Source organism: Heloderma suspectum, chromosome 3, assembly GCF_057233095.1.
Source record: "Heloderma suspectum isolate Gila_16-S chromosome 3, 16-S_ref, whole genome shotgun sequence".
Classification (NCBI taxonomy): domain Eukaryota; kingdom Metazoa; phylum Chordata; class Lepidosauria; order Squamata; family Helodermatidae; genus Heloderma; species Heloderma suspectum.
In genome coordinates, this window is record NC_139460.1 from 41,323,475 (window position 1) to 41,336,869 (window position 13,395).

Sequence of the window (13,395 nt, forward strand, 5' to 3'; positions counted from 1 at the left end):
CATTTGCTGCCCTTGATTGTTGTATTTGATGTTTTATTGTATTTATTATATTGCATGGGGGGGGGGAATTATATTTTTGTAGACCACCTGGTATCGGTAGATGAAGGGCAGTAATAAAATAGTCTAAATAAATAAATAATACCAGTGTGATGAGTTCAGCAACACAAACAAGAGTTAAGCAGTGATGATGAGCTTCATTATGTATTTAATGGCCTATTGTTCAAGACATCTTCAAGGAATCAGCTTCCTATACCAAGAAATTATCATAAAATGTCCTTGAGCAAAGGCAATTGCAGATATCCTATCATGGTGGGGAGGTTCCATGCCAGAGCAACCACCATAGTCCTCTATTTGAAGGGCTGCCAGAGGACTACCCTTTGTTTGGAAGGTGTCCTCTGTTTGAAGGGCTGTCTAGACCAAGTCTGGTATAAAAATAACAAACCATCAGAAGGAAGAGCTGGGCCTTGAAGTTGCCCATCAAGGCTTAACACCTAGAGAGCAATCTGAACAAGGCACACGGTTCACCTGGACACAGTCTTCCACGCTGTGGAACGTATTGTACGCATACACTGAGATGTATTGTATTTCTGCTTATGTTATCATACTTATTTCTAAATTTGCATCTATACATATACATTAGCATTGCAAATGTTATGCAAATAGGTGTCATCTTGTGACTTCTTTTGTGGGGATATGTGCCCTCTTTTTTGGAAGTTGACAAGTGGCCACCCTAATGGTGAAGGATCATGGGAGTGTAGGCCAAAACATCTGAAGAGCCACAAGCTGCCCACTTTTGCTCTAATGCCCACCTACGTTACTGATCTCAGTGGCAGGACAATGGACATAGCCTTGAAAGCTGATCTTAAAATACCTGAATGCCCAACCAAACCACAGACTTCAATTTCAGACACTGATAAAAATTGGATGTATTCATGGTGACCCAGGGCCATTTTACATGACTGTTGGTCTTAGAACATCCCATTGTTTGTTCAGAAACTCAAAAGTAGAACACTTATGGAGAATGGGTTGTATGACTCAGAAGCTGTAAACTTTTTACGCCATCTGGCAGTTTCTAACTAGAGCTTCAAAGATTGAAGGCAAAAGGAGAAGGGGATGGCAGAGGATGAGATGGCTAGATAGCATCACCGATGCAATGAACATGAACTTGAGCACACTCTGAGAGAGAGTGTAGGACAGGAAGGCCTGGCGTGCTATGGTCCATGGGGTCATGAAGAGTCGGACACGACTTAACGACTGAACAACAACAACTAGTGCACAACAGTGATTCACACTGAGGTGAGGGTTTGAAATGGGATGTGCAGTTAGAAGCTTCTACTCATGGAGAGCATGCAAAGTTGCAATCTTATGCTGGCTGAAGGATGCTGGGAGTTGTAGGATTTATTTCTGTCTAAACTTGCATAGGATTGCCACCTATGTTGACCTACTTACCACAAGTCAGGAACTTGTGGTAAAGACATATGCATGTCTTTATTAAGGGTATTACTAGCACACTCAAAAGAACTTAAGACATGCCTAAGTTCTATTGAAACAGATGGTGCTTAAAGTTGAATCAGGAGCTACACAACTAGCCCTGTATGCTCAAGAAGTTTTTGGAAGCATTTTTATCAGACAGCACCTCTTCTATGCTGTATGGCAAAACTCTTTTGAAACTGAGGAGAATTTTAAAAGCAGTTTGTAACATAGCATTGGCACCAGCTATTGAAATGCAAAAAGTCAACATCACAAAGAGCGTGCCCAAAACAAGGGTTGGATCCAGAATCTGCCTTCCACAGGAGGAATGGCTCCACTGGCATAAAGTCCCGCCGCCTGATCTTTAGGGTTCCCCCCTTCACCTGCACCATAGCTCACCCCATTTAGCATGGTCTTCTGACTCTGTGTAGCATTTTCAAGGGGCTGGATGGACTGCCATACAAAGGAGAGGGCAAGGAAGTCCACTTCCATCAGTGCAGTTGATCCAATATAAATCTGGACCCATCCCATTATCTTTGGAGACCAGTTTGCACATAATGCTAATCCATGTTTTATTATTTATTTAACCCATGGGTTGTTGGATTCTGGGATGTTGTGATGTGCAGATGCAGCCATGATAACAAACCATGGTTTTGTTAACCACGAACAACCCAGAAAGAGAACCCATGGTTTATTGTTGGATTCTGAACTCTGGGTCATTTAAAACATTGGTTGTCATTATGTGTGACCCCAGAACTGTGGGTCATTTCACCAGGCTACAGAGGCAGCAGGCAAGAGTGGGGGGGAAAGAACAACAGCCACAGTGCCACAGAGGCAGTTGGAATACAGGGAGGAAATTTGCAAAGGAGTCAGAAAACAAACCAGGGATTGAAAAAACAAGCCGTGGTTTGTTTGTTTGACTGTCTGCCAGACAAACCCTGGGTAGGGCAAAAAAAAAAGGGGGGGGGAGACATGGATTAACCATTGGTTAAATAATCCATGAGTTAGCGTTATGTGCAAACCAGGTCTAAGAGTTTGTACTCTTAAATCTCACTGATCTCAAAGGGATTAAAATGCAATTATCATTCCCTGCATTGGAGCCAATATGTATATAAACCTTTCCTAAACTATATTTATAGACATGAAGCCATCCATCTGAAATTAGTTGTAACTGACCTTACTGAAATTATTGGAACAGATTAGTAGCAACTAACTTAAATTCCAGTGCTTTAGATGGGAATTACTTTAAATAGTTTGTATACTATATTGTTGTTTTATCCATTGCTTTGTAAGCTGCCTTGAGATAAATGGCACAATAATGATAATAATAATTGACAATAATAATAATTGACAAAGGCAGAAGGCAGAAGCAAAAAACAAAACAAAAGACAGAATTGCAAACTGAAGATGAAATTCCAGGCTTACCATACAGTCTATGATCAGAGACTACAGGATCAGAGCCACTGGAAAGATATGTCTGGGAGTAGACCTGAGAGTTTAAAAGGTGACATAGCATACAGCTCTTTGTGTTATTCATAAATAATGGGGAAGACTTACTTCTCTTTGCCTTTGTTTAATTTACCAGCTAAATTTAAAAAAGAAAACCAAAGAAATCATTACATTTAAATCTGCACAACGATGTTAAAACTGTGTGATTTGGGGCTCATTTTGCTCAAACAGCAGCATATTAGCAACTGAGATGTTGCTAGGATATGCCAAATCATTAAAATCTGTGAGCCAGAGACTGCTTCTGTCAGGGTAAAACCCACACTTCCACAATGCCTAAACTGCAAAACCTCATAGACTGCATGGGAAGCCTGGAATGTCATCTTTGGTTTGCAATTCTGTTTTGTGTTTCTTTTTTTGCCTCTGCCTTCTGAGTTTGTCAGTGCTGGATACGTTCCTTTGATTTGTGAACAGTTGCAGAAAGGAATCTGTGTCACATGGTTATTTGTGGCTTGGCTCTCTCTTATTTGAGTTTCACATACGGATATTTCTCCCGCTCAACTCTTATAAGTTTAAGGGTTTTCTTCCCGTATTTAGACACTGTACGATCAAACTGGCTCTGGAAGCTCTAAGGGACAAACTACACATTATGCTAATAGTGTAGCATGCAGCAAAGCTTAGCTTTTTATTTATTGTAGTGTAATCATGCAATTTGGATCAGGACTACCATGCATCAGAAGTGGAGGATTAAACTTTCCCCTCTTTCTCACCCCCCATCCCCTACTCCAATAGAAGCATCAATTGAGGCTTTCATTCTTTTTTAACCCTGCTGTGGCAGGGTGGGGGAGATTTTAGGGGGAAATGGTAGCAGAGAAAAAGTTTAATTCTCCCCCACTGGTGCACACGCTTACACTAGAATAAATAAAAAGCTAACCTTCAGCTACATGATTAACATAATGTTTAGTTTGGCTCTGAGACACCTAAGAAATGGGTCAGCTGTTTATACCCAGGATCTGACTACCTTACTGCTGCAATTTCTTCAGAAAATTATTATTTATTGTTTTTATTTATTACATTTCTATACCACCCCATAGCCGAAGCTGTCTTGGTGGTTTACAGAAGTTAAAACATTAACATACAATATACAACGTTTAAATAGAAGCTCACAGAGAATATACACAAACAACATATGACTAAAACAACTTTGAACAGTCAGTCATAACTGAAGACACATCCAGGACCAATTAAAACTGATCATGTGCTGCCAAATGCCTGGGAAAAGAGATGGCACCAAAAACATAACAGTGTTGGAGCCAGGCAAACCTCATTGGGGAGCTCGTTCCACAGATGGGGCACAACCCCTCATCTGTGGAACAGAAGCAGCTGCGGTGTCCTCTCTGCTGTGCCAAGCAAAGTGTACAGTGATGTACAAGAGGGATGTTGTTGCACTCTCGCCAGCATCCATTAATCTCAGATGGACGTGGCACTAAAGTAAGGAGGGAGGTATGTGTTATGTGCTGCTTGCCCCTGAACTATGCTGCTGGCCAAAGAACCTTGAATCACTCTGAACTCTGTAGGCATATGGTGGGCCTGGAAGTGGCTGAGCACCTCCTGGTGCTGCAGTAACACCAGGAAGCTAAGCAGGTGTGGACCTCGCCAATGTCTTGGATGGGAGGCCACTGCAAACCCCATGGAAGAGCAGGGTGTGTGTTTAAACCACTCTCTCATTCATTTCGGGGGAGGAACGTATCTGGGTTTGCACTCAGAGCAAACAGAATCACTTATTAATCAAATGCCAACGCTTTAATTATTGTGCACATGTCAAAACCTTGTTCATGATGTTATTTATTGATTGCTTTATTTAATTGGTTACATTTATATCCTTCCTTTCCTCCAAGGAGCTTGAGGCAGCGTACATGATCCTCCTCCTCACCACCACTTTATCCTCACAACAATCCGCTGAGGTACATTAGGTGGAGAGATAATGAATGGCCCAAGGTCACCCAGGAAGCTTAATGACCTTGAACCTGGGTTTGAACCTGAGCCTCCCCAGTCTTAGCCCTACACTCCACCTCACTGGGTCTCTGCTCCCAGACCCAGGTTCTAAGGAACTCAGGGGAACGTACATGGCATTATTCCACTTAACCCTAACAACTCTATGTAACCCATACTTTAGTTGTTGCTCCCAGCATTGTTAAAAGAATGGTAAGACTAGTACGCTTGTGTTTGCTGGCACTGGGTGGAGTTATTACCCTCCACCCCTATCTCTCTAGAACCAGCTATTTCAGCATACTCAGTAGGTACTCTTCTGGGTGGGTTGGCTTCTTTGAGAAGATTCCAGCCTTGCCCAAGAAGAGAAAGCAGCCCCAGAGGGAAGGGCAGCAGACTCTATGTTATTCACAGGCCTGCTTTACTTGTTTTTAGGATACAAGCAACTAAGAATGAAAATATAGATTCCTGTACAAGAAAACTGCAACAACTATAAAAGGACTGTGAGCTCATTTGTTTTTTCCTTCTATACACCCTGTTAATAGCTGAAGGAAACAGTGACTTCTTTGCTTCTATGAAGCAATAGCAGCTACACTGTCAACAATATCAAGAGTATTACTATCACTTACCTGTTCTGAGTAACAATGAGAATTATTTCATTTCAATATACATTTAAGTTTGATCTTTTTTCTTTGTTATTACAAATATGGATAAGAATCACACTGTCAGAAAAGACTGAACCTGCCCACTTCTCCTATCCAATACAGATATATTGTGGATTACATCTATTTAACAGGTTAGGCTGAAAGAGAGGGACTGCTCCAAGGAAGCTCAGTGAGCATCATGGCTAGGCCATGATCTGAACCTGGATTTCCTCAAAAGTTCGACAGCCCTGTTATGTGCACTATGATGGCTCTCCATCATACAAATACAGGTCTCTCAGACATTCAAAATATGTTTACCAAACACACATAAGAACATAAAAAGAGCCGGGTTGGATCACACCCAAGGCCGGTCTTGCTCTTGTTGAACATTCTGTTCTCACACTGGCCAGATGCCTCTGGGAATAAGCCCGCAAACACTGTTGGGAATATTGCAACCTCATCTGCAAGTTACAGGAAGGGGGAAGTTTGGCAGTTAGCTAGTTAATGAATGGGAATTTGGGGCATAGCTAGCCTTAGGATCTCTATAGCCTACATGTGGTTTCCTCCTTCCTGCTCTCCCCCCACCCTCCACCTTCCTCCATTGCTGGGAGCACACATGGCTTGCTCTTTCTCGCTGCTGCCTGTGTAATGGAAGGCAAAGAAATGGACTGAACAAACACAGTTTTTGAAATCCTATGCTGTGCCTTTATCTTATGTGCAGGAATACTCATGAGTAAAGCCTTTGTCTTTCTTCACTAAAAGAAAGCTGTGGACTCTTTCATGTGTGTGCATGTGGGGCTGGTAAACGCTCATTCTGCTTTGCTTTGCTTTGTTTTTACTCTGCAAACTGCCTTTCTAACAAGAGGCAGCTATACCATATAAACCCTTCACACAGGACATGAGTGCAATAGCACCCTCCTGTTTGTGTTCCCCAGCAACTGATATTGAGAGGCATAATGCCTGTTCTGATACTGGATATAATATATAGCCATCATGACTATGTATTGATATATTGATATATCGATATCACCATTGATAGGTTTCTGCTCCATGAATTTGTCCGATCCCCTTTTTCGAACAGTCCAAGGTGGCAGCCACATGTGATTGTAGCAGCAGGCCCCAACCCTGGTATCTCTGTGTTCATCTGCACATGGAACTTTTTAGGAGCTTTATAGGTGTGGTACTTCCTCCGAACAGCCAGGAACCCTGGGAAAACAGGGCTCCCAGTTGCCACAGAGAAAGAGAATAGCATCATGTGCCTAGGCTCTGTATAGACTAGGGGCAGGAAACTTGGAGCTCTCCAGATGTTTTGGACTAAAACTCCCATAATCCCTGACCCTTGGTCATGTTGGCTCAGGTTTATGGGGGCTGAACTTCAAGACATCTGGAGTTGCAGTCCAAAACACCAGGTTGCCTACCCCTGATAACAGACATTTAATTTATTACATTTCTATACTGCCCAATAGTCAAAGATGTCTCTGGGTGGTTCACAAAACTTAAAACCATAAAATACAACAATATAATGAAATACAGTATAAAAACATTTAAAAGTTTAAAACAGAATAAACCAGTGTAAATTAGAATAAAAGCCAGCAACAGTATAAAGATCTAAAAACACAATAACACGTTTTTTTAAAAAACGGAAGGACTAAAAGGCCTGGGACTGGGAGAATAAAAAGGGCTTTACCTGGTGCTGTAAGACTGCAATGTAGGTGCCAGGTGAGCCTCTCTGGGGAAGGAATTCCATAACCAGGATGCCACCACTGAAAAGATCCTCTCCTAAGTAGCTACCTAACTTGCTATATTTGGCGGGAGCACCCAGAGGAGGGCCTTTGAAAACAATTTTAGGGCAGGTATATCAAATGAATGCCTGGAGCGTGGGCATGAGGACTTGTGCAATCCAGACAGCCAGCTGTGGTGTAGTGGTTAGAGTGTTGGACTGGGACTTGGGAGATCTGGGTTCTAGTCTCCACTCGGCCATGAAGCTCACAGGGTGACTTTGGACCAGTCATTGACTCTTAGCTTAACCTATCTCACAGGGCTGTCATGAGGATTAAAACGGAGAGGAGGAGGACCGTGTAAGACGCCTTGGGTTCCTTGCAAGAGGAAAAAAGACAGGATATAAATATAATAATAAATAATAGATAAAATAAATCCCATAATTCCCTCCCCCATGACCTTCACAACTACACTGAAAGTGGTTACAGAACCTGCTTTTCCTTTTCTTCCACAATCTAAATGAGAACAGAAAGTATGAGGAAAGTACAATTCCTCTGGCGTGTAATGAAAACAAGATGGCGCTGTCTAATATGCAGAGACACAATGTTGAATACAAAGATTATAATGGTGCACCCCACATATGTTTGCAGTTCTTTTTTTCAGTTAGAAAAATGCAATGTAAAAAATCAGCCCACACTGTAATCATCTAAAGATAAAAGTGGAAACAATAGAATATCTTCCCGACACATTTTTGAAGGAGGGCAACATCCTTGACAACACAGGAAGCTTAGCAACATGTTATTAACATTGAGAATTCTGTACAGGGCAATTTCTGCAGGGAAAAGAAATAACAATTCAAAAAGGAAATATAAAAACCATCCTCAAGATTGTCCAGCGGGGGGGAGGGAACTTTTTAGAGCCAGGGGGATGCATTTCTTCCAACATAACATTCTGGGACCGTATGGGATGCCAGCGGTAGATGTGGCTAAAGCCCAAACTGGGCATGGCCAAAACAATGTTCTCTATATTCCTGCCCCCTGCATCTGTCTGTCTTTCTCTTTCCCTCCCCAATTAGCCATGAATGAGACTGTCTTTATTTTTCCATGAAATTTTATTTTACTTTGAAATAAAGTTAAAAAATAAAGGCAACAAATAAAAGAATTAACATAATAATATTACAAGTTCATTAAATAAATAAACTAATTATAATTCATAGGGCCAAAATTTACTACTATTATTACATTTATATCTCACTTTTTTCCTCTGACGAGAAACCCAAGGCAGCTTACATAGTCCTCCTCCTCTCCACTTTATCCTCACAACAACCCTGTGAGGCTGAACAGCAGTGATTTGCCCAAAGTCACCCAGTGACCTTCATGGCCAAGTGGGGACAAGAACCCAGATCTCCCAAGTCACAGTCCAACACTCTGACCACAACACTATGCTGGCTCTCAAATAGACATTACTTTAAATGTGTGTGTGTGCGCGCAGCTACATCTCCCCCATTTTTACTCTAGAATAGACACAGGGGGACCCAGTCCATCTCTTAAAAGCTTCCTTTCCTCCTGCCAGGGTCCTGATCTGGTTCAGGGGCCCTGTGTCTACTCAGATGAACCTCTTTATGCATTCAAAGCAAGAATGAGGGGGCTATAAAGGTAGCCCTTCCCCCTGCTGCTGATGCATGTGCTGGTCACCACATATGAGTGTAGAGCTCCTCCACATGATCTAGGAATCCTGGAGGAGGTCTATGCATGCATATGGCCCCTTCTGACACTCACTAAATGTACAGCTGGTGGGGAGCATGGACTGCACTCATGTCAGTGGTGGGGGAGGGATGGTAGATGAGAACCTGTTCCCCCTCTCAACATTTGAGGGGTGTTTAAATGAACACACCTTGTGTAATTTGCTAATGAGAATGATGCCCACCTTTGAAGATCTGCTTCTGTCAGTGGCCTTTCTGCAATAGTATATTGGAACTTATGGCTGGATACATGACCCTGCATTCTACTGAATCAGACTGTTCAACTGAGTATTTCCTCTTCTGACTGGCTGTACTGCTCTAGAAGGTCTTACTTATCACCTGGTTACTGAGATCCTTTCTACCTTTGATGCCAGGGATTGAACCTGGGGCCTTCCACATGCAACTCTGTGCTCTGTCACTTGACACACTGGATTATGGTCTCTCCCCACAACATTTTAAATATGGCTGAAGCATGCATGCTATATTACCTAATTACAAAGGTCTCTGTCATTCTTCCAAATGATTTTTTTTGGCTTCCCAACTAAATTTGGTCATAAGCAAGAGTTTTAGAGGCCTTTTCTTGAACAATACTATATGCAAAAGTATCATCATTGTTTAGGCCTCAGTTTAATATCGCACATTCAATATAAGAACATATTTAATATTCTTAACAAGGAACCAAGACTGTCAAACACATTTCTTAATCAGGACAATTTAATAAATTAATAGGCAATTTAAAGAAAATAACAAAACCTCTCAGGTGGCACATTAATTATGGACTTACATTTCACTGATCAAGAATAATTGGATTATGAATGTGGCCAGAAGTAAGAGATCTATTTTCAGGGTCAATGGATTTATCTTTTCACAAATGAGAAGAACGTCTTTTAGTCTGCATATCCAAAGCCTTCTGCTTCAGAAGAACGAGGAACAATCTAGTTTTTTATGAAGAATCACCATAAGGTACATTCTCCCTCAACGCTTAGATGGATAGGAAGTCTTGTGAAAGGAACCATACATTGCAAGCTCACGTTACTGTATCCTAAAAACTTTCAGAAAAAGGACAATGTATTTCATGATGATGGATTTTTATCATGTACCTAAATGGCCTGTCCTTCAAGACTTGATCATGGAAACAGCTTCCTGTGCTAAGAAATTCCTATAAAACATCCTTGCACACAGGAAATTACAGTGTAATCCTATCATGGTGGGGAGATTCCATAGCTGAGCAACCACATAGGGTGGCTATTTGTCCTCTTTTACGGAGGACAGTCCTCTATTTGAAGGGCTGCCAGAGGACTTCCTCTGTTTTGAAGGTGTCCCCTGTCTGGAGAACTGTCCAGTCCAAGTCCAGTATAAAGATAACAAAGAAGGAAGACCTGGGCCTTTAATTTGCTCATCAACAGCACCTGGACAGCAGACTGAGCAAGGCACACAGGTCACCTGGTCACTGTCTCCCATGCAGTGGTGAGATGTATTGTCTTTCTATTTATATTATAATTACTATTTCTAAACTGGGATCTATACATGTAAATTCGCATTTGCAAAATCAATGCAAATCAATGTCCTCTTTTGTCCTCTTGTTTGGTGATTCACAAGAGGCCACCCTAAACCACCACATCCAAAGCCTTGCCACCTCACTATGGTCATGGTAGGAGCGGGGAGGAGGAATTTCATTGTGTTTTCAATAGTTACTCAGTCAATAACTATAGGGGGAAACATCATTCTAGCTGGTACAGTTTTAATTTTAAAAAGCACTTTACAATTAGCTGAAAATTGCAATCCTGGGGGTAACACCGGGTAACCAGTAACCACAGGGTAACAGGGTTATGACTTCATCATTCAGCTTCCCTGCCATTAAAGATCAATGCACAGCTATTCAATTGGGTTTTCACTGGGTCTACTCTAAGTATGACTAAGGCTGGATCAGACCCAGGGGCTCTTCAGAAGACAAATCAATGTGGAAAGAGTTCTTTGAAGACAAAGATTTAAATCCCGAAGTCTTACTTCTGTCCCAGTTGCATTGTAAGACAACAATCGCCTGCTAAATGTATTGCAAAAAGACGACTGCAAGAGGTACGTCATACAGATGTTTCCCATATTAGGCTCGGGGGGGGGGACATCTCTTTGTCACTGACATTCACATGTGCTTTGGTATAGGCAAAACTGTCTTGGAAAGCAGGAAAACCACCAGCCAGTGGTCAGGTTTCAACAACTCAGGAGTAATGGCCGATCCCTCAGAACAAAGCTGAAGTATGCTGTGGAGCTATTACATTTGTCCTTAAATGTCAAAGATACTGCAGCTGTTTTAAAAGGAATTTAGTACAATGCAAATGTTTGGGGGATTATGGATCTATTGTTAATTAGGATCTAGCTGTTCTTTACTAAGGACTGATAGAATGGTGCAGTGCTGTGCTGACCTTTAGGGAAGTGTCCTAGCTCAGTGGTAGAGCCCGTGCTTTGCATCTGGAAGGTCCATGCTGTAGTATTTAAGATGCAATGTAGCAATTCTTGGTAAAATAAGAATAGTCAAAACAGCAGAAAGTGGCAGCAATTAGCACCTGGGCAGCAGACTGAACTGGGAGACGCACACATCACCTCGTCACAGTCTTCCTCACTATGAAATTGTATTTCTATTTGAATTATAATAAGCATTTCTAAATTTGCATTTAGACATGCAAATTAGCATATGCGCTTTTTGCACAAATCTGTGCCCTCCTTTTTGGCGACACATAAATGTCTGCCCTAAGCATGACCAGTGCCATCAACAGTAGCTTGATCTGCAGCTAACAGCAGGTGAACTTGTTATCTCTATGCTGCAAAAAGTGTCACCAGTTGATTACTGTAGTTCAAAGGCACAAGGTCAGACCATGACAGAGTTTTTTTCCCTGGTCAGTTGGCAGCTCTAGAACTCTGGGCATTTCTACACCAGCCTAAAATCTTGCATTTAAAATGGGGCTTTCTGCTTTCGTTTTAAATGCAGGATCACCACTGACTCCCTTTACATGCACGTCCTTTCCCCCCTCCCCTTCCCTTCCCCCATCCTTCTCCCCGTATCTGAATCTTCCGTTATCTTTCATTGATCTCTCTTCTCTCCTTGCCTCTTTAACTCTTTTCATGGAGGAAACTGAAATGGAACACAACCGGGGTAGTTTGATAGCTCATTATCTGCGATCTATTTAAAAACGGAGCAAAGGGCATTTAGTGCAGGATGGTCACGGCATCATGTAAAGAGCCTGCAAACTTCCCTGAAGGAGCAATCTCAATCGCAGGATAAAAGCTCGGTGCGATGAAGCCCTCTATCTCCCAACTTCAGTAACCCATTGTTAAAATGGGGGTAACCAGTATTTAGTTTTCCTACGAACTGTTGCTATAATATTTTATTATTCCTTCAGATGATGAATGGATCATATGTGGAAAGTCAGAATTTCAGCTTAAATGTACACAATTTGCAGATGCCATTGTAGTTTTACAAGAATCCCATTACTTATTTTAATTTTTTAGAAAGAGCAGTAGGACTTTCAATTTTCACTGAATCCTCCCCTGTCTAACACTACAACAATTACTTATAGTACAGGATGATTAGATGGGGAATACACACGCACACATATTGCAGTGGCCTTTTCATAGTAATTCTACAAATCCTGTAATTCTCAATGGATCTTGCCAGACTCATGGGCATTTAAACTTAGTTTAACTATGAAACACTAAGATTTCTCATGGGAGAGCGCATGGAGATCAGAAAGACTGTCAAACATCACTGGCTTTATTCAGTTTCCACATGCTGATTCAAGTTCACTTCTTCAGCTGGAAAAATTAATATATGAAGCAGGAACTTTTAGAATAGTTGTTTTTCAAATCCTGTTCATCAAGGATTCCCTTTGATATAAGAGTTATATGAGCAAACATTGTGGTTTCATTACTTTTTTTTCCTTTTCTTTTAAAAAGCTACATGAATTTTTTTTTTAAAAAAAACCCTCTCCAATCCAGCTGGATACAAATCCTTATTGGTTCTGGCTGGACCCGAACTGACAAAGTTGCATCTGAGAGTAGCCCCACCCTCTGCACCTGTTCTTTCAGTGTACAGCCCTGTCCAAAACAGGGCTACCACCAGTGTCCTGGAACTGAGAATAAGAGCTCACCTGCTTGAATACTTGGACCTCATGTTGAGTCTAGTCCAGACTCATTTAAGTCCTGACTGGACCTTAAACGTGGCTACTCATTTTCTGCCCCACCTGCTAGCTGCAGATGAAATTATGTTTTTGACCATGTTCAGAAATGTCATGTTCTATAAGGATCAAAGGGATTGTAGTCTTCTAAAACTACAATTTCCGTGATCCTTGCAGTTGTTGTGAGCATGCTTAGAAATATCATTTCAAGTTTAGC